The 23,115-nt window shown below is 41.8% G+C and overlaps 1 protein-coding gene across 4 annotated transcripts in view; it reads right to left on the bottom strand.

Annotated features, from left to right (window-relative positions):
• The window catches only part of JAK1 (Janus kinase 1), a 228,896-nt gene that overhangs the window by 113,814 nt on the left and 91,967 nt on the right, over positions 1-23,115 (bottom strand). For 3 of the 4 annotated variants that reach the window (XM_030865835.2, XM_030865834.2, XM_030865833.2), the window contains exon 1: positions 22,628-22,866. The exons of the other annotated variant lie outside the window; for it this stretch is intronic. The gene's annotated coding sequence lies outside the window, so the exon portion shown is untranslated. Of the gene's footprint in view, positions 1-22,627; positions 22,867-23,115 lie in introns of those variants that run through there. 4 annotated transcript variants of the gene reach the window in all.

The following is a 23,115-nucleotide window of genomic DNA, read 5'->3' as shown; positions in this document are numbered from 1 at the left end:
AACCATTTACAGATCACCTACCACAGGAAAGTTTTCTGCATGCTATCACATTAATATTCAAATTAACCCTAGTTAAGTATAACCAGCCTCATTTCTGCAAATAAGTAAATGGTGGTACATAGTAAATGGCAAGCCATTAGGTCACGTGTCCAAAGTCACAGGGCTATGACTGAAACTCATGCTCTTACCCGCTCAAACTCTCAAAGAAAAAATATTTAAGTCTCAGTAAAAATAAAAATCCTCTAAGTCAGTCACTCACACATAACCACACTTCCTTCTGCAGTGTTTCCTCTAAAATTATTTACTAAGTTTTGAGAATAAATGTTTAAGTAAAGCAAACACTCTACACCAGCAGTCCCCAACCTTTCTGGCACCAGGGACCGGTTTTGTGGAAGACAATTTTTCTACGGACTTGGGGGCGGGGGGGGGGGGGGGGGGGGGATGGTTCAGGCAGTAATGCGAGCGATGGGAAGCAGCAGATAAAGCTTCGCTTGCTCGCTGCTCACCTCCTGCTGCGCGGCCCGGTTCCTAATAGGCCACAGACCAATATCGGTCCGTGGTCTGGGGACTGGGGACCCCTGCTCTACACTAATAAAAGGATGATCTGTATTTTCCAAATTAATGAGCTCCAAAAAAGTTAATTACTGGGAGCATTATCAGATGCATTTTTTTCCTTCGTTGAGGATTAACTATGAAATGCATGCAAAATCACTGAATAATGAACTTCACAGGAATCGTAAATCATCTTTTGCAGTAAGATGATAAAAAATGATATTACCATGGAGGGAGGGAGGGAGGGAAGACAGAAATAGCAACTAACATTTATTGGGCACTTATATATACCAGTCACTGTTCTAAGTGCTTTGAATATAAGGACTCACCTATTCTCATAAAACCCTATGAAGTACGTACTATTACTATATTCATTTTACAGATGAGTAAACTAAGACACAGAAAGTTAAATAACCTGTCCACACAGACTGTCCAAACTCCACTGCCCATACTACTCCCCACCATACAATATTTCCAGGCTGCAGCAACTGAGAATGAACAAGAGGACGGCTCTTCTCTAACAAATCAGTGAATGATTTGTAATCTTACGTATTTCACTGTCTAAGCTGTTTTATTCCAAGAAAAGGAGGCTTCAACTGACTGTCAAATGGATCAATAAGACAAAAAAGATTTAAACCCCCTGATTTCAGAGACTGGGCTGCAATCTAAGCCAGAGATGAAACCTACAGAAAGGCAGTAAGGAGTGGGCGTGAAAAGGCAAAGAGCAGTGAGAACAGTATTTCTTTCTCAACTTCATACACGTTAAGTGAAAAGGTAGCTCCATGGTCATATATCTGGAAAACAGTTGACTAATATTCAATAGTTTCTTATTTTAGTTCTCCAAGAAAAGGATAAACTAAGCAACATCAAGCGATTCCCAAACTTATCTGACCATGAAATTCTTTACTCACAGAGCACCTTGAGAACAAACCACACTCAGGGAAGCTATTGGACTAAAAGGATACTCAAGAGTTAAAAATCTATCAAACTTGGTGACTAACAGTCCAGGAGAGATGAGTCAAAATAAGCCCCACAATATGGCTTAGGTAACCAGTGAAGGTGATATGAGAGGGAGGTTAAGATAAAGGGCAGTTTTTTATGGAAAAAGGTGAACTTAGTTCACCTGTTTGACCTAAGAGTTGTGTAAAAAACTGCCAGTTCACAAAACAATTGAAACCAGCATCTCGAAGAGATATTTGTACGTCTATGTTCATAGCAGCATTATTCACAATAGCCAAAAGGTGGAAGCAACCCAAGTGTCTGTCGATGAACGATAAACAAAATGTGGTATATACACTGAATAGAATATTATTCAGTTTTAAAAAGGAAGGAAATTCTGACATATACTACAATGTGGATGAACCTTGAGAACATTACACCAAGTGAAATAAGTCAATCACAAAAAGATAAATACTGTATGATTCCACTTAAATGAGCTACACAGAGTAGTCAAATTCATAGAGACAGAAAGTAGAATGGTGGTTGCGAAGGGCTGGGGGGAGGGGAGGATGGGGTGGAGGGGTGTTGTTTAATGGGTATAGAGTTTCAGTTTTGGAAGACAAAAAGCATTCTGGAGATAGGTTGCACAATGATGTGAATGTACTTAACACTACTGAACTGTAACTTAAAAATGGTCCAGATGGTAAATTTTATGTTGTGTATCTTACCACAATTAGAAAAAAATTTTAACTGCCAATTCAAGATGTTGTTAGACATTTGCTGTCTCTATCTGTGTAGAAACCTCTCATGCCATGTGGTCCTGCTAGGACTACAGATCACAGTGTCCTGCCCTGATCCCTACTGATGACTGTCCACCTACGTGACCAAAGGATGACCCAAGCAAAAGTCCTTTGGAGAGATCTGACAAATGGAAGCCAGAAAAACACCACCTTGGGGCGGCCAGTTGTTCTCTTTTGAGCCATTTGGAGAAAACCTCATTGTGGCAAGAAATGAGACCAATGAAAGAAAAGCAGAACCAAGTAGGACTCCTAAATAGATCATGCCTTGACATCGCTGGAGCTCATGGATTCTCTACCCCTGCTCTTTAGAGGCTCCAGTTACCTGGGCCAATAAATCTCAACACCTTTCCTGTGCAAACCTCCTCCCCCCACACCTCAAACACCAAAAGAGAACAGGGACATCCAAAAGAAAAGCAATTTCACTGAGCAATACGACCCTTTACAAGAATTTTCTCTCCATAGTTCCTTTGAAATTTTATCTGCAGTACCACATACTAGAACAGTAGTACACAGTTCCATAATTTAGTAAGTACAATTCCAAATTTAACACAATCTTTCCAGTTGGTAAATACATCATCGTGTTAGGCCAGAATATTTTTACATTTCTGAAGAAACAATAATTTAAAAAAATTATCAATCTAAATCTATACTAGATTATATAGAGGGAGAGCTATACAATGCATAAAATAGAAATAAATTTAGAAATACAAGTGTTTCTAAATTATCTTAAGTATAAAATAAAAGAGAACACCTAAGCATTACCCTGAAAACTGAGGCTTTGGAGGAACATTCTAATACTTAAGTCAAAGAACAGAAGAATATACAGATAAGATCTTTTATCTGTGCCTTATTTGAAGAACTTTGCCCTTTCCAAGTTGTTCAACTCAATGCTCCATAACTATAGGTTCCCTTGGTTTAGTTTTCACTAATAATTGACAAGGTCTAATTTTATTAAATACAAATCTAATCAATAATGTTTATGACTGCCTAGGTATAATTACTCTCTTTTGTGAACCAGGAGACATGGAGAAAGGAGCAAATAAAGGGAGAAGGAATGCTGCTAGCTCTGCAGACTTCATCTGACTTAGGCAAAGAGGAGATCTAAAAAGCTGTCATGCTAGGAACTAATGTCAAACCAGTTTCATATCTGGAATCTTAAGGACTCACAGCATAAGGCTGCAGAGAGATGCCTGAAGCAAAATCTTAAAAGTAAACTGCGCTCCCCAGGGAGTGTAGTTATGAACTTGTTGTCACAAGTCTTTGCAAAGATAAGCTAGCCATGTTGATTTCACTGAAGCAGACCTGATCAATAAAATAACTTCACAACACTGGGAATACCATCCATGTGAAATCTTTACAACCACTAATCAGGAAATGATCCATCTTCTGAAACTGCTCTCTCTTTATCATGAAAGATTAGCAGCCAGCATTTTAACCATAAGGGGGGTGGGGGGGAAGACCCTATTTTACTTGGAAGGGTTTTAAAGGTTCAATGCTGCACACCTGGTAAACACAAAAATGACAAAGCCTGTCTCTTCCCCAGGATTATCTTCCAGCTATTTAAGGTGGCTTCTATCTCACACCTCCAGAGCAAATCTTAGAATCTGGCAGCCCAGAATGTTTACAGTGCTCAGGGGAAGATCTGTTAGAAGCACGGCTCAGGCATCCCGCAGTCCCCAGGACCATTTATTTGTCAAGGAACCTACAGAACTTACTGTCTTAGAAAAAACCAACTGGGCAGATTTATGATATTTCTGTTAAAATACAGTGTGTGCTTTTTAAATCATGGCATAAATAATACCCAAAATCTTAAAATGTGAATAACTTTCAGACAACAATACCATTTACAGTCTCCTAATGGAAATAATCAGAAAATTCAAAAAAAAAAAAAAAAAAGGAGGCACAAAGGTGTCTGTAACAGGATTATTTATAGTAGGAAAAACAAATAATATATATGCAACAGATTAAAGGGTTAGGTAAACAAACTTTCATTCATCCACACCATGTACCATAAAAAGCTGTCACCCTAACCAAAAGTTATTACCTCATAGGGGTAAAATTATGAGAAGTCACTTGGTGAACAAACCAGATTACAGCACTATGTTCTATGATCTCCTTGGAAATTTTTTAACTTAATAGTTCCATATATGCACGAAACAAAGTCTGAAACAATAAACACTAAAATATTAACAAAAATGTTTATCTGAGTGACATCTTAGAATTATTTATTTCTGATTTTCATAAAATGCAAATATGTTATTTCTTTAAAATGTTAATTAAATTTTTAAAGAATTCACCAGTAGCCATAGCAAATTTCTAATGACTGCCTCGTAAGGGCCAATATTAGGCTTACATCCTGACTTCTCTAAAAGTAAATGCAAGAATGGCTAACAGTATTCTATATGAAACTACTTTTTGAACATAGCTTGGATAAATTATCTAAAATTAATTCAAAAATAACTCTTTAGAGAAACAACTAAAAATGCAACGGCCTAATGTCTCTAGAAAGGAAACATAATACAGATCAATGGAGATCCCATAAAATATGTATCTTTCCTGTATAAAATTAAAAAGTTACAATTAGTTTTAATTCACAGCCCGAAGCTTTTTAATGACTAAAGAAAAAGGTAAAAGGAAAAGAAGAAATAAAAACTTTTCTCTCCTCAGAGGCCCAAGTCAGGGTTAGCAGATTGCCTGCTTTGAGGCACCCTGTTTCAGTCATAAATACCTTGACCGAATTACTTCCCAGGCTTCATTCCCACGGTGAGAATGTGCTGAGAGCAGGCCCCACTGCAAGAACAAGACAAAGACAGGTGGCATGTGGTATGTGGGCAGGGCCTTGAGTGTGACCGGAGGCAGCAGGTCTGAAGACCAGGCCTCCAGGAGGCTCTGTGAAACCAGGTGGCAGCAGAGGCACCCGTGAGCAGCGGGACTTGAGCAGACTGTCAGAGGGGAGGCATTACAGGCTGTGCTGTTCCCCAAAACCAGTCAAGAGCAGTGCAGCCACGGGGCACAGTGGGCGAGTACAGGGCTTGGGGCTAACTCAAAATCACTTCACCTCTCTGAATCTCAGTTGCCTGAAGTCTCAAACGAAAGTTATACAAGAGAGCACCTTTTTATCTGTAATGACCTCTCAACACTTTGTTTTTCCTGTTCTTAATATAACTGTTACCTCCATTAAGGTCTAATTAGATTAGGGGTGCTGTGTCAAGTGGTTTTTCTCTTGACAAAAGGAAAAACACAAAAAAAGAAATGCCAGCCAAACAATCAAATAGGCCTTCCACAAGACAAACCCACAGTTACTGTCTATGCCGGGCATTCATGTGATCAATAATACTCCACTACTGACCAGCTGCTCACTAGCAGGCACAAGGCTGACTAGGACTAGAAGGATAAACAAGAGGGACTTGGTCCCTAACCTCTGCAAATTCCAGGGTGGCAAGGGCCGAAAACAACAGTTTGCCATCTCTTCTCCCACGAGATACTGCCCTTCATAATATCCACGGTAATGACTGGACCCTACATAATCCTAATTTCTCTCAGATAATTTCCAAATCTCCTACCCACAAATACATCTTAGATGTCTCAGAACTATTTGAACAAATGGGTACATATTTAGTTACCTAAGTTCTACATCTGACTACCTTCTGTATCATTTATGACTCAATCACAAATTGAGCGTGATGCTAAAGTGGTGGCCCACAGAGGTCTTGGGTGAGTCACTAAGTGCTCTCTTAGTTTTCTCTGTTGTAAAACTGGGGAAGGAAGTGTCCCTGGGAGGCTTTGCTTTCTTCAAACTCTTAAAATTATTATAAGATGTTATGATCATTGTGTAGCTACAAACCCTTAAACAGTACTTACTAGAAAATGTCTATAAACTTAGAACTAAATATGCTGGCATTTCATAGCAGACCTGTCTCCATGTTCTCTTAAAACCATTAGAGCTATTAGTTCTAACCTAAGAAAAGTAAACAAGACTCGAAGCCAAGAAGGAACTCGTTTGACTGCTTTCCTTGCCTCCCAATAATCAAAGCAATATTCTCATAAGTGTCTGGCTCCCAAATACCTGTAAATGTCTTAATTCCGCCTAGCATAAGCAGTATTTTCATCCGATTCGTAGCTGCATGGCAATATTCCTCTTTCAATGTTGCCTGACGTTCCACTGATTTTTTTCTTACTGAAATATATCTAGCTACAGAAAAGTATAAAAAAACCATGGATTTTTTAAAGAGGACTAAATAGGTCTCCTCACTGGATCCCTACTATGTGGCAAACACAATGGTAGTGGTTGGTGATACAAAGGTCAGCCACAGATGAGGACAGACAACTAAGCAAATTAGTGCAATAATGTGTATACCATTCCAGACTGTGTCTGGTTCAAGTATGACACATAAGCCTTTAAAGTATATCAACGAAGGTAATATACTCTAACAACTACACTGGTAGTCTTGAGTTTATAAACAGTTGGGCGTTTTTAAAAATTCATTCCCAGTTGGTTGTTTGAAATTTGGAGCACATTTTCCCCCAATACACACTACTATAAATGTGGTTAGGTTTCCAAGCCAACACACAAAAGACCAATTTAACACAAAGTATCTGAAACACTATACAGCTGCCCTAGCAAATGAGCAGAATATTACTGCAGCCAAAGAGAACCATGAGTGATCTTGTCATCTGAAAGCTGGAGTTTGAGGGAAAGTCAAGTGTACGTTAATAAGGGGTGCAGATGGAGTGGCGAGGAGGTGCCTGTAGTTTTATGGCAACTAAGCTCAGGGATTTTGAGACCAAGGGCCAGGTAGGCCTGGCCTAACTCAAATCCAAGTTCCCCCAGACAAAAGCTGGGTGCCTTTAAACATGTTATTCAACCATTCTAAGCCTCAGTTTATTAATCTGAATGACTGGCACAGAGTAAGCATTCCATAAACAATACTTTACATACATTTTTTTCATTTGCTTGAGATTATACAATTTTCATCTTCCTTGGAATAAAAGTATCCTGGGGCTTCCCTGGTGGCACACTGGTTGAGAGTCCGCCTGCCGATGCAGGGGACACAGGTTCGTGCCCCGGTCCGGGAAGATCCCACATGCCGCAGAGCGGCTGGGCCCGTGAGCCATGGCCGCTTAGCCTGTGCGTCCGGAGCCTGTGCTCCGCGACAGGAGAGGCCACAACAGTGAGAGGCCCGCATGACACACACACACACAAAAAAAAGTATCCTGAACACATAGCTGGGATTATCAGTCACTGTTAGAAAATGTTCGGAGTTTCACATAAAACAGATTTTTTTAAGTGTCTAGGCAAGAAATGTACAAAGAAGGGGATTGATGAAAGTGCATTACACATGAGAAAAGGGTAGCATGAACTAAAATGCAGTAACCAGGAAGAGACTGAAGACAGAGGGAAAAGACAGGTATATGATGTACGGAGGATTCTCCCGATCAGAGAAGATATGAGATGGAATCCCAGGGACTTTCCAGATGACTTACTGGCTGTCTATACAATAAGAAGATGGGAGGATAACAAATAGTAACAGTGGCAAACCTTTATAGGATGTTGGTATACAAATATACATACTTGCTCATTTAATCCTTACAACCCTATAAGGTAGGTGGTATTATCCTCATTTTGCAGTTGAGAAAACTGAGGTTGAATAACTTGCTAGTAAAATAAACTCAGCTTGTAAAATAAAGCAGGATTCAGACCCACAGATGCTGGTTCCAGATTTGGGAGTCCGAACCACTATCTTATACTGATGCTTTTGTAGTAGTGGGAACCCAGCTATTTGCATAAGTGGGCTTCCTGCATCAGAAGTTCATAACTTGAATAATATGTATCTATAAAGTCTCCACTTATAAACATAAATGTTACATAACATTGCATTTACAGACTTTCTGGCAATGTTCAATATTTGGGATGGGGGTGGGTAACTAACATTTATTAAATGCTACTGAATCTCAGGCACTGTCTGAAGCAGTGTTCTACCTCATTTAACCTTCACAAAACCACCTTGGTGATAGGTTCTATTAAATCCACTTTACACTTAAGAAAAACTGAGGATCAATTATGAGCCCAAAATCACAGAGCTAGTGTCAGAGGAAAGCCTAAGACTGGCTCCTCCTGGTTCTAAGTCCAGAGTGCTTTTCATAACACATCTAGTATACTCAGATCCAAACAGGTAATTGTGGGACATGTTACATAATAACCAGGTAATATAAAATAACAGTAAATCAAGTTCGACTTTAAAATGTCAAAGACGTTTCACAGGAAAATACTAAATTATCTTTAGGACAGCTAAATTAACCCAATTACCCATCTCACCTCCCACACCCTCATCCCTGCCAAAAAAAAAAAAAAAAAAAAATTCCTTTCAGATCCTCTTTATTACTTAGCACCTAACAATACCAAATACAACATAGGTGGCTAGAGACACTTCTCCAAAAGCCTAAAACTACTTCAGAAGCATTACGTTGGAAAACAGGATAGGAATGCATTCCATGGGTTCTCATTTAAATGCCAATGTCAGAAATAAAAGGGAGGGGGGACAACTAACAAGACAATAGAAAGGAGGCTTTTTTAAGAGTTGAAGGGTTTTCCAATTATATCTCAGTAAAGCTGGGGGACAGTGGAAGAGTAGAAAGTTTTTTGTTTTGTTTTGTTTTTAGTGAGAGCGCTGCACATTTGAATTCCAGCTCTGCCATTTATTAGCTTTGTTTGCTTATCTGGAAAATGATGCCATTAAGATCCAACTCTCTGGCTATTAGAAGATTAAATTAAATATCAAATTCAAAGCATGTAAACAGCTGACGTAATAAAAGCTGCCTAATCTTTTTTTTTTTAACATCTTTATTGGAGTATAATTGCTTTACAATGGTGTGTTAGTTTCTGCTTTATAACAAAGTGAATCAGTTATACATATACATATGTTCCCATATCTCTTCCCTCTTCTGTCTCCCTCCCTCCCACCCTCCCTATCCCACCCCTCTAGGTGGTCACAATCCACCTAGCTGATCTCCCTGTGCTATGTGGCTACTTCCCACTAGCTATCTATTTTACGTTTGGTAGTGTATATATGTCCATGCCGCTCTCTTCATTTCATCCCAGCTTACCCTTCCCCCTCTCCATATCCTCAAGTCCATGCTCTAATAGGTCTGTGTCTTTATTCCCATCTTACCCCTAGGTTCTTCATGACCTTTTTTTTTTTTTCTTAGATTCCATATATATGTGTTAGCATATGGTATTTTTCTCTTCCTGACTTACTTCACTCTGTATGACAGACTCTAGGTCCATCCACCTCACTACAAATAACTCAATTTCGTTTCTTTTTATGGCTGAGTAATATTCCATTGTATATATGTGCAACATCTTCTTTATCCATTCATCTGTTGATGGACACTTAGGTTGCTTCCATGTCCTGGCTATTGTAAATAGAGCTGCAATGAACATTTTGGTACATGACTCTTTTTGAATTATGGTTTTCTCAGGGTATATGCCCAGTAGTGGGATTGCTGGGTCATATGGTAGTTCTATTTGTAGTTTTTTAAGGAACCTCCATACTGTTCTCCATAGTGGCTGTACCAATTCACATTCCCACCAACAGTGCAAGAGTGTTCCCTTTTCTGCACACTCTCTCCAGCATTTACTGTTTCTAGATTTTTTGATGATGGCCATTCTGACTGGTGTGAGATGATATCTCACTGTAGTTTTGATTTGCATTTCTCTAATGATTAATGGTGTTGAGCATTCTTTCATGTGTTTGTTGGCAATCTGTATATCTTCCTTAGAGAAATGTCTCTTTAGGTCTTTTGCCCATTTTTGGATTGGGTTGTTTGTTTTTTTGTTATTGAGCTGCTTGTAACTTTTGGAAATTAATCCTTTGTCAGTTGCTTCATTTGCAAATATTTTCTCCCATTCTGAGGGTTGTCTTTTGGTCTTGTTTACCGTTTCCTTTGCTGTGCAAAAGCTTTGAAGTTTCATTAGGTCCCATTTGTTTATTTTTGTTTTTATTTCCATTTCTCTAGGAGGTGGGTTAAAAAGGATCTTGCTATGATTTATGTCATAGAATGTTCTGCCTATGTCTTCCTCTAAGAGTTTGTTACCATTGCAACAAAAAGAACAGAATATCTAGGAATAAACCTACCTAAGGAGACAAAAGACCTGTATGCAGAAAATTGTAAGACACTAATGAAAGAAATTAAAGATGATACAAATAGATGGAGATATATACCATGTTCTTGGATTGGAAGAATCAACATTGTGAAAATGACTCTACTACCCAAAGCAATCTACAGATTCAATACAATCCCTATCAAACTACCACTGGCATTTTTCACGGAACTAGAACAAAAAATTTCACAATTTGTATGGAAACACAAATGACCCCAAATAGCCAAAGCAATCTTGAGAATGAAAATTGGAGCGGGAGGAATCAGGCTCCCTGACTTTAGACTATACTACAAAGCTATAGTTATCAAGACAGTATGGTACTGGCACAAAAACAGAAATATAGATCAATGGAACAGGATAGAAAGCCCAGAGAAAAACCCATGCACATATGGTCACCTTATTTTTTTTTATTTATTTATTTTTTTTGCAGTACGAGGGCCTCTCACTGTTGTGGCCTCTCCTGTTGCGGAGCACAGGCTCCGGACGCGCAGGCTCAGCGGCCATGGCTTACAGGCCCAGCCACTCTGCGGCATGTGGGATCTTCCCAGACTGGGGCACAAACCCGTGTCCCCTTCATCGGCAGGTGGACTCTCAACCACTGTGCCACCAGGGAAGCCCTGGTCACCTTATCTTTGATAAAGGAGGCAAGAATATACAGTGGAGAAAAGACAGCATCTTCAATAAGTGGTGCTGGGAAAACTGGACAGGTACATGTAAAAGTATGAAATTAGAACACTCCCTAACACCATACACAAAAATAAACTCAAAATGGATTAAAGACCTAAATGTAAGACCAGACACTATCAAACTCTTATTAGAGGAAAGCTGCCTAATCTTGAGTCTCATCCTCTTGCTCCCTCTCCTTCCCATTGGACAAGATGTGCTACACATCCCACAAACCTGAAAGCTACTCCAAGCACAAGTTCACCAGAAGATTGAGAAAGTGCTTTTCTCATTTTCCACCAAACCCACATCATGGTTCCCATATTGCCTCAGAGCCTTTTTTTGCCTGCTCCTTTCAAGATATTTACCATCTTGGTGTCACCTCAGGTTGGGTAAATCAAGGGCCTACTATTTATTATTTAAATTTCTATTTCTCACCAAAATATAAGTTGGGGCTACTCATATAAATATATAAGACTTACAAAACAGAACCATTCATTAAAAGGAGGACTTAATACATGTGAAAAGTGATCTGGTGGGAGACTGAGGCAGGGAGATCACTGTAAGAAAAATGAATAGCAACCTAAAATAAGCAAATAACTTGGCCTCGAGTTTTCGGGCAAGGAAACATTATGATTTACAGAACATTCTTTCTCTTTTTCTTTTTTATAAAAGGAAACATATAAATTCCTGAAGAGGAACATCAAAAATTTGCCTAAACTTATTTATTTAAGCCACTGACAGGACGAAAAATACCACCATAGTCTTCCAAAATACTTGGTGATCATTCACAAAACTGTACTACTTTATATAAGAATCAAGGATTTAATTTGGCCAAACTCCTTCTAGTAAAAATGTTCCCAGGGCTTCCCTGGTGGCGCAGTGGTTGAGAGTCCGCCTGCTGATGCAGGGGACACGGGTTTGTGCCCCGGTCCGGGAGGATCCCACGTGCCGCGGAGCGGCTGGGCCCGTGAGCCATGGCCGCTGAGCCTGCGCGTCAGGAGCCTGTGCTCCGCAACGGGAGAGGCCACAACAGTGAGAGGCCCGCGTACCGAAAAAAAAAAAAAGTTCCCACTTTGAACCTCTACAAATTGTATACAGAGGATTTAGCATTTACTCAATAATAACCCATGTATCTTCTGTGAAAGGGGATATTACAATGAATAAGTCCCTGTCCTCAAGAACCTTGGGACTGCACAGTGGAGGGAAGTCTACAAAGGAATTGAAGCACAAGGCAGAAGACAATGCCCTAGAAAAGAGGATCACACACCACTGAAGCACTAAGTATACACATGCCTCTTGTTGGGGGCTGGGGCGGAGAGAACAGGGACATTTGAAGGGGCCTTGAAAGCTACAGAATTGTAACAGATAGAGAGCATGAGGCACGGGCAAAGTCCGTGGAGGAGGAGGAGGCAGAAAAATATGAGGAATGTCTGAGGCACAAATGCAAAATAGTGAACAATCTACTTTGGCACAGAAGGAGAGAAATGGGAGAATAAGCTGAAAAGTTGAAATCTTATGACAAGGAGCCTGGAATACTACAGTAAGGTGGAATTTGGACTGTTTTCTGTGGGGCTTCCAAAGGCTGCGGTCAGGGAAATTCTGTGACCTGAGTCAAGCTGCAGGAAGATTATCCAATGTCTGTATGGAGGACAGACTGGAGGGAAAGGCTGGAAGCAGGGAGCCTAGGCTGGAGATTACTGTGATCCCCCAGGTAAAGAAAAGCTAGGTCAGAGGCAGGGAATGGCGAGAAGACAAAAAAGCCACACGCTGGGAGGGAGCACTGAGAGGGCCTGGCAGACTGCTGGACTGGGGGACGGAAGGGGTGCGGGAGGGGCGCAGCAGGGCGAGAAACCAAGATGACCTAAGGCAGGGGTCAGCAAACTTGGGCCCACGTGCCAAATCTGGCCTCTTGCATGTTTTGTACAGCCAGGAAGCTATACAAATTTTTACATTTTTAAGTGGTTGGGGAAAAAATAATATTTTGTGACAAGTGGAAACTCGAATGTCAACGTCCGTACGTAAAGTTCTCCTGGAACACAGCTACACTTGTTGGTTTACACGTTGTCAATGTCTGCTTTAGTTCTGCAGTGGCAGAACTGTGGAGTTGTCACAGAGTGGCATGATCCTCAAAGCCGAAAATATTTACTGTCTTCCTCTCTACAGGAAAAGTTTTCTGACCACTGGTTCTGATGGTGGTGAACAGAGATAGTACTAAGAGGAACAGAGAAATCATCCACTGGGTTGGCTGGGTCAGAAAAAGAGATGATATTAATTCTGGAGCAGTTAAATGGGAGGTGTCAACAAGACATGCAGGTAAGGGAGCCCAGATGAAATGGAAAGATCATCCCACTGTGGGGCCTCGGCACCTGCTGCTCCCTGCCTAGTACTCTTCCTCCAGGTCATGGCATGAGCTGGCTCCTGCTCATCATCCATCATTCAGGTCTGAGCCCAAATGTCATCTCCTCAGAGGTAGCCCCTCTCCCACCCACCTAAGCATTCTCTACCAATTACCATACTTAATTTTCTTTATCGCACGTAACAGCACCTATTTATCGCCAAGTTTAACATCTTAGAATGTTGGCCCCTTAAGAACAGGGCCCTGCCTCTTGTTCCCCACTGTGTCCCCAGTGCCTTGGCCAGTGCCTAAAGCTGCTCAGCTGGTATTAGGGGAGGTAGGGAGTGCAGAAGAAGAAATATGAATAAAAGGGACAACTGGAGCACAGGTGAAAGCAGGTCATCTGCACAGTTCTAGGAATAAATAAGATCTGCCGTTCTCAGAACCTTTAGGAAAGTCTGTATTGGGGGCGGCGAGAGAGGAGAGGAAGAGAAGACACCAAAGAGAAGAGAGCAAAGACACAGACAGAAAGGAGAGAAGTATTGTGTCTCAGAAGCCAGACAGGAAGGGGGTGTTTAGCAGCATCAAATGCTTTAGATAACAAGCACAGAAAAAAGGCCTAAGTATGACAGCAAAAAGTCACTGGTGACCTCAAAGAATAAGTCTCAAGTGTGTGGAGGTGGCAGTCAGGTTGCAAAGGGTTAAAGAATGAGTGAGTGGGAGGAAGTAAGGCTTTCAAGGCATTTGGCAGCAGAGGGGGCAGAGGTGCTCCCGGTGTGGTAGGGGTGGGGGGATCCTTCTGTTTTTCATACAGTGACTCAAGTCTGACCTCACCAGCCTGCCTCTCGGTCCTCTCTGCTCCAGCTGCAGTGTTGGTTCCACCTCAGATCCTTTGCGCACGCTGTGAGCCTGCACTAACAGGCTCCTCACTCTCTTAGCCTGGCTAACTCCTTCACCCTTCAGACTCCAATGTAAAAAAAAAAATGTGTCACAAAGACCCCCTCTTCTTACTGCCCCCCACCTCTGCTTTATACCAAACTAAGACATCTCTCCAGGTACTCAGCATAATTAAAACAAACAGTTGAATAATTGTTGAGTTATTGTCTTCCAGTAGCAAGGAACCTTCTGAGGGCAGAAATCAGGACCGTCTTGTTCTCACGTAATATGCAATCTACAGATAATTGTTACATAATGGAATGAACATGAAAACCTGAGAGCGTTTTTGTCTCAGCCAGTTTGTGCATCCCAAGTGGCCTACTTCACAAATCCACATCAAGTAGGCTTACAATTTACGTTCAGGCCAGTCTGGCTTCCTCTGACCTCCCCTTCCTACTTCTGACCAACTGAGATGGGGTGTTTTGGAGATACCACCAAACATCAAATGATTTTCCCAATTAGGTAACTGATATACAGTGATTAGCAGACCTGCCTAAAGTTTTACAGATGGCTTTACTGGAACAAAATCGTTCAGAATATTAAATTTAGGCATTAAGCATCTTCCTTTTTTAAGTCTGTACTTTGTGAACTAGCCCTAAAATGGGTTTGCAGGTGTACCTGGCAAAACATCCAAACATCCAGTGCACTTCTTTACTGTATGAGTCACATCTGTCTGCCTCCCTGTGTGTGATCAATTAAACTAGTTTAATAACAAGATTTTTCACTCGGAAAATATACATTTGGTAGATTGTTTTCTCCCTGATATTTTTCTTCTGTCTTTTCTCTCACCATAACATAAAAGATTATTTTAAATTCTACTAATTGAAAAAAATTGCTATAATTTACAGCCTTGCTACAGTTGAGCTTAATTAACTGTGCAAATAAGCCTGCAGATATAATTGTGCTTAACTGAATGAACTGTTGTCAGTTCTAATACCCTTAAGCCCTTTAAAACACCATTAAAAACAAGAGTTGCATTAATTACAAATTGTTCTTATCTATTCCCACTTTATACATTCGAACTTGTCTGAATTAATGTACCTGAAATTAATAGACCTAAATTTATTCTTTTAAATACCTACAGGTCAGCCTGTTCACTATTTGAGCTGGACTTCCCTACCTACTGCACCCCCCCACCCAATAAAAATTAGGGAGTTCTACTGTTATTTTCCTTCTCAAATAGAAAGACAAGGAAAAGAGACAGCTAACGTCTTTGGTATCAAAGCACATGGGATGAGACTATCATCAAGAGCTCTTTTCCAACCACATGACAACTACTGTTCTTGAGAATATGAATAAATGCAACATAAACATTACTAAGAAAGAACTACAGATATATTCAAAATATGACTAGGAGGAAGGACCAGCTTTTTGTACAATTTTATATTTGGGGTAAATCTTGTTTTAGGAAAATGCAACACATACATGGAAAAAGGAACTAATAAAACAGCATTCAGGGGAAACAACATATATTTAAGAGTTCTCTTACACTTTTATAATTCATTAAACAGCAAAACTCCATAGCATATTATCTGATTTATAAGATTTTAAATTTCCACACAACTCTAAAGACACCATTTTACAAACAGGTATGCCTGTGCCTTTCTGCCAACAGCTCACCGCTCGCTAAGTAAACTTAATCAGGGAGAGCAACACAGTACTGACTTTCCTGGGAAGTCTAGTACATTCCTACCAAATTATATACCTTGGATGGCATTTAAAGTAAAATTAAAAACACTTTGTTTCTCATTTTTTCTTAAAAATAACTTACCTACCACCCTGGTGCGGTCTATATCTCTTCTAGATTTGAGAAACTGCCTTCTTTAGGTGCCTAAATGTTTTTGACTTATCCATTTCTAACTGAAGCCTTTGTAATATAGAATGTATCAGCTACTCTTTGTTTTGCATTTAGTGCGTCACACTTCCCTACCATCTTAAGGCATTCTGAATATAATCTGAGCTCTTTGTTTTTAACACAAAGCATACTCACCAATCAGAAGGAGGAAAAAAAAGAGAGCGCACGTGCTAACAAATGTTTAGCTCACAACATGTACCTGGCACCATTCCAAAATCGTTAGGTGTATTTAGGTGTAGTCACTCAATCCTCAAAACAATTTTAGAGGTAGGTACTATCTTATCTTCATTTTATGGATAAGGAAACAGGCATAACTTGCCCACGTTCTTACAGCTAGGATCAAACCAACAGTCCAGCTCCAGAGCTTCCAAAAACACAGATTATGAAAAACAAGACTAATCTACAGTAAATCAGTCTGTGTACCATCTAGAGGCGTAATTTAGTTGACCTGATTTAGTCCCCCGCACCACCCCAACTGGTGGGTTCCAGCTGTTACCCCCTTCTCCGCAGATAGCCACAGCTCCCCTTTTTAAGTTTTGCAGAGGCAGCCTCCTCTTGCAGATCTCTCCAATCACTTACCCTGAAGAATGAAAGCTCCTTCTGTGAAGCAAAGATTCCTCACTGGGTTTTAACACTGAAGAAAACCTCTTCTTCAAGCCTGTCCTGTCGCAATCCTGACTGCAGCTTCTTACTCCACCCCCACCTCTGCCCACCACTTGCACACCTCCCAAGCCCTCAGGCTGCCCTTTTCTGCTAGAGTCCAGAACTATATGGCCTCATTTCCATTATGCTCCACAACTTGACCTCTTCTCTTCTTAATGGACTGGTCATTATCAACACCAATTACTGTACTGTACTGTGAAAGTGACACCTTCAATACGCTAAGGTATTTACGATGGCATTCGCCCCTCCACTAAATGGCCCCACCCAAGGTGCTTCACTTTTTGAGTTATGGCTCTGCTTTTCATAAACCTCTCCTCATTCACTTCCAATATAAAAATTAACACTGCCTGCCTCAGAGAATGTTCCTTCCTGTATTCATCCTCTTAACAATTCCCATCTCTTGTGTTTTTTGTATTTAATCTCCTATTGACTTGAAAACCAGTTAGGTAGATTGTCTACAAATCCTTTATAAATTAAAAGCAAACCAAAAATAAGTTTTACTCTACTATAAGGAAAGCATATACAGACTTCATGACATCTATTTTGGCTCTAAGCATTTTCTATTTCCTAGTAGCCTTCTAACAGTTGATAAGTGGTGGATAAGTAAGGAATGTTTTCTGTGATGGGGAGGATGAAGAGTTGCACAATGGTCAAATGAAGCTGACCCTTTATAGAACTGTCAGTGCTTCACAGCTGTTGCATTTTTTAATGATGTTATTCTTGAGCTCAAAAACTGTGAATGGCTTCCCATCTTCCCGGTTCATTCGTTCAACACAGGTCACAGTCCCTGACCTCACACTGTTCACAGACTTGTGCAGTCTTCACAGTCTGGCCCCATCCTGAACGTCCAGCCCTACCTCCTTCTGCTGCCTCTCAGTACCCTGCTCTAGTCACAGTGGCTGCCGTGTATAACCTGCAACTGAGAAACTCTGAACAGGCTCAAGGGTCTTCCACTAGACTGTAAACTCTATAAAAGCAGGATTTTTGCCTGTTTTGTTCTGTTTATTCACTCCCTGAGACTCATAGCAGGAGCTCAAAAAGTATTTATTGAATGAATAAATGGATGAACAAAATGCTGTGTGAATATTACTGGTAAGTAAATTCAGTTACCACAGATTAAAAATATCTGAACAAAGACCAGCTCTGTCTTCTGCCTAGAGTAGACTTAAAGAAATTTTCGTTTTGCTTCTAAAGCAGGTCTTGCCTCAGGATCGGCAGTTTACTCATAGAACACCAAGGAAAAATGTGTGCCCGCTGCCAGCTGTTAAGAATCACAAATCATAAAACCTCAGAAGTAAATATACCACAGAAATGAACTTAAAGTTTTATGCTTTCTTGTTGCCTCAAACTGCCAAAAAAGCTGGTGCACTTCAGAGGAAAGAATACTCACAGGAAGTAGTTTCCTGCCCCAGAAACCCGGTCATTTCAACATGGCAGCTGTTTAAAAGCCCATGTTACCATAGGGTTTCGGGACAGGAAGCAATAGTGGCACACCTAGCTGAATTCAGGGGAGAGCAAGAAGCAGAGAGGAAACAACATGCCAAACAAGAACACGGCTTGGAGGTTAGCCCGCAAAGTATAAAAATAGTGAACCAATTCCTCTAATGTTTCCTATAATGTAACTGCCCGTACATCATATTTATTAGAAAAGATAAAATGAAGGGCATAGAAACAAACAGCACCTTCCTTGGTCACTACTGCCGCTTTTTTCATCGTTAACTCTTCTTCCAATATAAATGACTCTAACAGAAAAGAAATTGCTAAGAACGTTATTGTCCTTAAATGGAAAAGGGAGTAGACCAGGGATGACTCTTCTCCTGTGCTTTCTACTTTCCTCTATGTTCTAATTTTTTTATGAGTTTTCCCTCATTATAGTGAGAAAATAATCTTTATGTTTAAAAAAATACAGTTGGGCTTCCCTGGTGGCGCAGTGGTTGAGAGTCCGCCTGCCGATGCAGGGGACACGGGTTCGTGCCCCGGTCCGGGAGGATCCCACATGCCGCGGAGCGGCTGGGCCCATGAGCCGTGGCTGCTGAGCCTGTGCATCCGGAGCCTGTGCTCCGCAACGCGAGAGGCCACAACAGTGAGAGGCCCACGTAACGCAAAAAAAAAAAAAAAAATACAGTTAAAAAATTTATGTTCTAATAATTACATAACTACATTAAATAATTCCTCTACCCAAAAAAATGAATAACAAAGAATTCAGTAACATCAAACCATCCAATCTTGGCATTCAACATACTGCCTCAACCCCTTTCCTCCTCAACGACCAGTATATATAACAATTCATTTGGTTTTAAAAAATCGTGTCTTACTGACAACAGACTTGTGGTTGCCGAGGGGGAGGGGGGAGGGAAGGACTGGGAGTTTAGAATTAGCAGATGTAAACTACTATATATAGCATGGATAAACAACAAGGTCCTACTGTATAGCACAGGGAACTATATTCAATATCCTGTGATAAACCATAATGGGAAAGAATGTAAAAAAGCATGTCTCTATGTGTATCACTGAGTCACTTTGCTGCACAGCAGAGACTGGCACAGCACTGTAGATCAACTATACTTCAATAAAAAAAAAAGTCTTCACAATAGTTATAGTTATAATTTGCATAGCACTTCAGTTTCCATCATTTACCTAGTTTTTCCCAACAGCTTCGTGAGATTGCCAAGATGGATATTTTTATTTTCATTTTACAGATGAAGAAAATAGGGGCCTGAAGTGAAGCAGCTTGCCATGACAGAAGCCAGGATCTTCTCGTTACCCACCTGGCATTCCAAAACAGGATTTCTCAAGACCAGCACTATTGATATTTTGAGCCAAATAATTCTTTGCTGTAGGCGGCTGCACCGTGCATCGTAGGCTGTTGAGCAGCATCCTTGGCCTCTACCCACTGGATGCCAGTAACACTGCCTCCTCTCAACCCCACCCCGCCCCCACAGTTCTAACAATCAAAAATGTCTCCATAAACCTCAAATATCTCCTTGGGTGCACAATCACACCCAGCTGAGGAACACTGGTCTAAAAGAATCTGCGAGGTTCTTTCTGGCATCTTTATTCTATGATAAGGCTCCACAGAACACTGTACCACCATAAGTCAGACCATCAGAAGCTGCTTGCTCAGCAAGATTCAGTAATTAATCAACTCCCTATCCACTTAAAACAATTTTTTTAAATGTGGAAATGAACAAGAAAAACTTCCTTGTAAATAAATACTCACATCTCAGATGATAAATCTTCTAAAAGCATATGACCTCATTAGAACATAAGTATATACATAATAAAGATATATAAAATAATGTGTGTGGGGGGAGGAAACACTTAACAGAGGAGTCGGAAAACAGACCTTATTAATGCAGTTGTACCTTAGTGTCCACTCTATTAAAATGGGTATAAACCTATACATTCTCAATACCTGCTCCAGCTGGGTTTCTGTCCAAATATATGTGTTACTTCCAGCTACTCAGAAGAAACTGAGTGATAACTTCAAAACATTATTAGAATCTGTGGTCTGCAGTTGAAACCACTAGTGTTTGTGAACCCAGAATCTAAACTGGCAGACCTCACTATCCCATTTAAAAGCACTCAGCTTAAATTTCTTCATGCCATTTAATGAGTCTCTTCCTGAAAAAGCAACTTTGCCCTCAAAATTCCTTACTTTCTACCAGCTTTTTAGCAAACGCTTGAATTGAAAACATTTTGCAAGCTAATTCCCCTTAACAACTTACATCTGTAAAAGGTAGATACCAATTGATCAGAAAGATAATTACAAGTACATATAGAACATCAGCCAAATTGCTATTAAGACTGACTAAATTACAACAAATTGAAATGTAGTTATATTTCGGAAAATGTTTGAATTATTTTGTCTATGTATGTATAGTTTATTCACCCTCTATCATCACTTCCCAATAATAATAAGCAATTAGTATACTGTGGAATAGGGAAACTAAACTGGCTTTATTCAACATGGAGTGTCACACTGCAATCCTAGTATTAAAAAAATACATTTTTGTAGCTATTTAGAGAAACTAAGATACGGTGTAAGTGCTTAGTTAATATGACATGCAAAGTTAAAGAGGTTGTGACTATTCCTATTCATAATGTCCACAATCACGCAGGTACCTGCGTCTTTAAATGTGATCTGGATCTATACATAGGAGACATTTTCTCCATATTACAATGCATATTGTACCCAAAGTGTCTGGTACCCTTGTAGCCTCCATTAACCTTCACCACAAAGTACAAAAGAACACATTGATCCTTCAATAAAAACGACTGCCTGGTCTTGAAAAACATCAGTCACCCAAAGCAAAGGCAGAAACAACAAAAATGGAGTTTCGGAAAGAGAGGAACAAAAACGTAATCAATATAAAATGTTCATCTTAAAAATTTTTTCCACTGTGTAAATGCCCATAACTCAAATCTTTTTTCTGAAAAAAAAAAATAGCCAACAATCAAACACTCCATGATCACATCTAGTTGTTTCTGCATTATACTCATCACTTAACTATGTCAGGTTTTTAATGCTTTCCTCCCCCCAAAAAAGTAATAACAATTTTATACAGCTGTAAACTCCTGCCACTGAGAAAAAAGCCCTGCACTCTTAAAAAAAAAAAAAAAAAAGTCAACAGCATGTATCCAACCAGGGGCATAAGACAGCTCACAGCCACGTATTAAGAGAAGTGGCACGGAGGATGGGATCCTCTTTCCCATGGACACACAAGAATTCGCAAAGAATATACAATCAAAAAAACAAAAAAATGTGCACAAACACCTGGCAATAATCATACCCTATATCTAGTCCCCTAGAGAAGTTCCTCGGTAAACACATCCAAGGCGCCCACATCCCTGGAACCTAGGGGAGTGACCTGAGAGGGGTGTTTACTAGTCCTGCTAAAGCGACGTCTCCCTCTGATGCTTGGCGACGGCGTGCGGATGGGGTCTGAGGAGTTACACAAGGAGCCAGAGACCAGCCCCAGTTTCGGTTACTAGTCCCTTTACAGCAGGGCTCGCAATTCCCCGAGTGGCTCGCTCTCACTGTTCCTCTTCCCTGGCCATCTCGCCCAGTGAGCGTCTTTCAGACTTTCCGCCCGCTACCTGGGGCCAGTGTCCCAACAGAACCTAAAAGGAAAGGGGGCGTCTCCTGAGTCCCCAGACGCCCCCCTGCCCCAAACTGGGCCCCAAATCCCAGAAACTTTCCCTCGCTGAGATGGCAAAGAAGTCAAATGGCTAAGACGCTCAGCATCCGTCCTGAGGCCTGAAAAATCCTCCTTCCGCTCCCCGGCAATTCTGTCAGAGGGCTGGCGGTCAAGTTCTCGGTGCAACAGCGAGGGACGTCAAACCTCAAGCCCGCGCCTGTATCTCAGGGTGGTATAAACAGGATGTCAGCGCGTCCCAGGCTTGTTGATGAAAACTTGGTGTGCGCTCTGGGGGAGGGGGCAGCGAGCCTTAACCTTTCCCCTTCGGGCCTGGGGCCCCCGGCCCCCGACCTCCCGGCACCGGCCGTCTCCGCTCAGCTGGAAATCCCCCGCCTTGCCCGCTCGCCCCCACCCCGCCCCGGCCCGGCCCCCAGGTCCAGAGCCACGCTCGAGGAGCGGCCCCGGGTGCGCGACGCGCGAGACCCCAGAGCGGCGGCCGCGCCTCCCGCCAGCGCCCGGCTCCCCGCCCCTAGCCTCCGGGCGCCGCAGGCTTCTCTACCTCCAGTCGGTGACACTCACCACTTCCGTGTGCGCCTGGGCCAGGGGGCTCCGGGTCACTGCGCGGGTCAGGGTCGGGCGGCCCGCTCCCTAAGCGGCCAGCCCCCCAGAGCCCCAGCGTACACGCACCGGGGTCTGAGGAGGGGACGCAGGGTGGGCTACCAGGGCTGGGGCGCTGGGCTCGGCAGTCTGCGGCTGCTTGCTACTCCACGGCCGCCGCGGCCTGCGCTAACAGCCTCCCGCCTCGCCCCGCGGCTGGCCCCGCCTACCACCGCGCGGCCGGTCCCGCCTCCCCGTGATGTCACGCGCGGCTGCCCCCGGAAAGGGGGGCGGGGACCGCGGTGAAGGCGGAGGCGGCGGCACCGCCTCCGCGCAGGACCCAGCGCCTCTAGCCTTCGCGCCCCGCCCCCATGCGGCTTCTCTCACTCCCCCAGCCCTCACTCGCTTCTTTTCAGCACGTATTCTAGAAACAGCAATGCAAGAATGAGAGATCTGCGAGCGCAGAAAGT

The sequence above is a fragment of the Globicephala melas genome, chromosome 1 (genome assembly GCF_963455315.2).
Source record: "Globicephala melas chromosome 1, mGloMel1.2, whole genome shotgun sequence".
NCBI classification, from domain to species: Eukaryota; Metazoa; Chordata; class Mammalia; order Artiodactyla; family Delphinidae; genus Globicephala; species Globicephala melas.
This window is presented reverse-complemented; position numbering and strand designations above follow the sequence as displayed.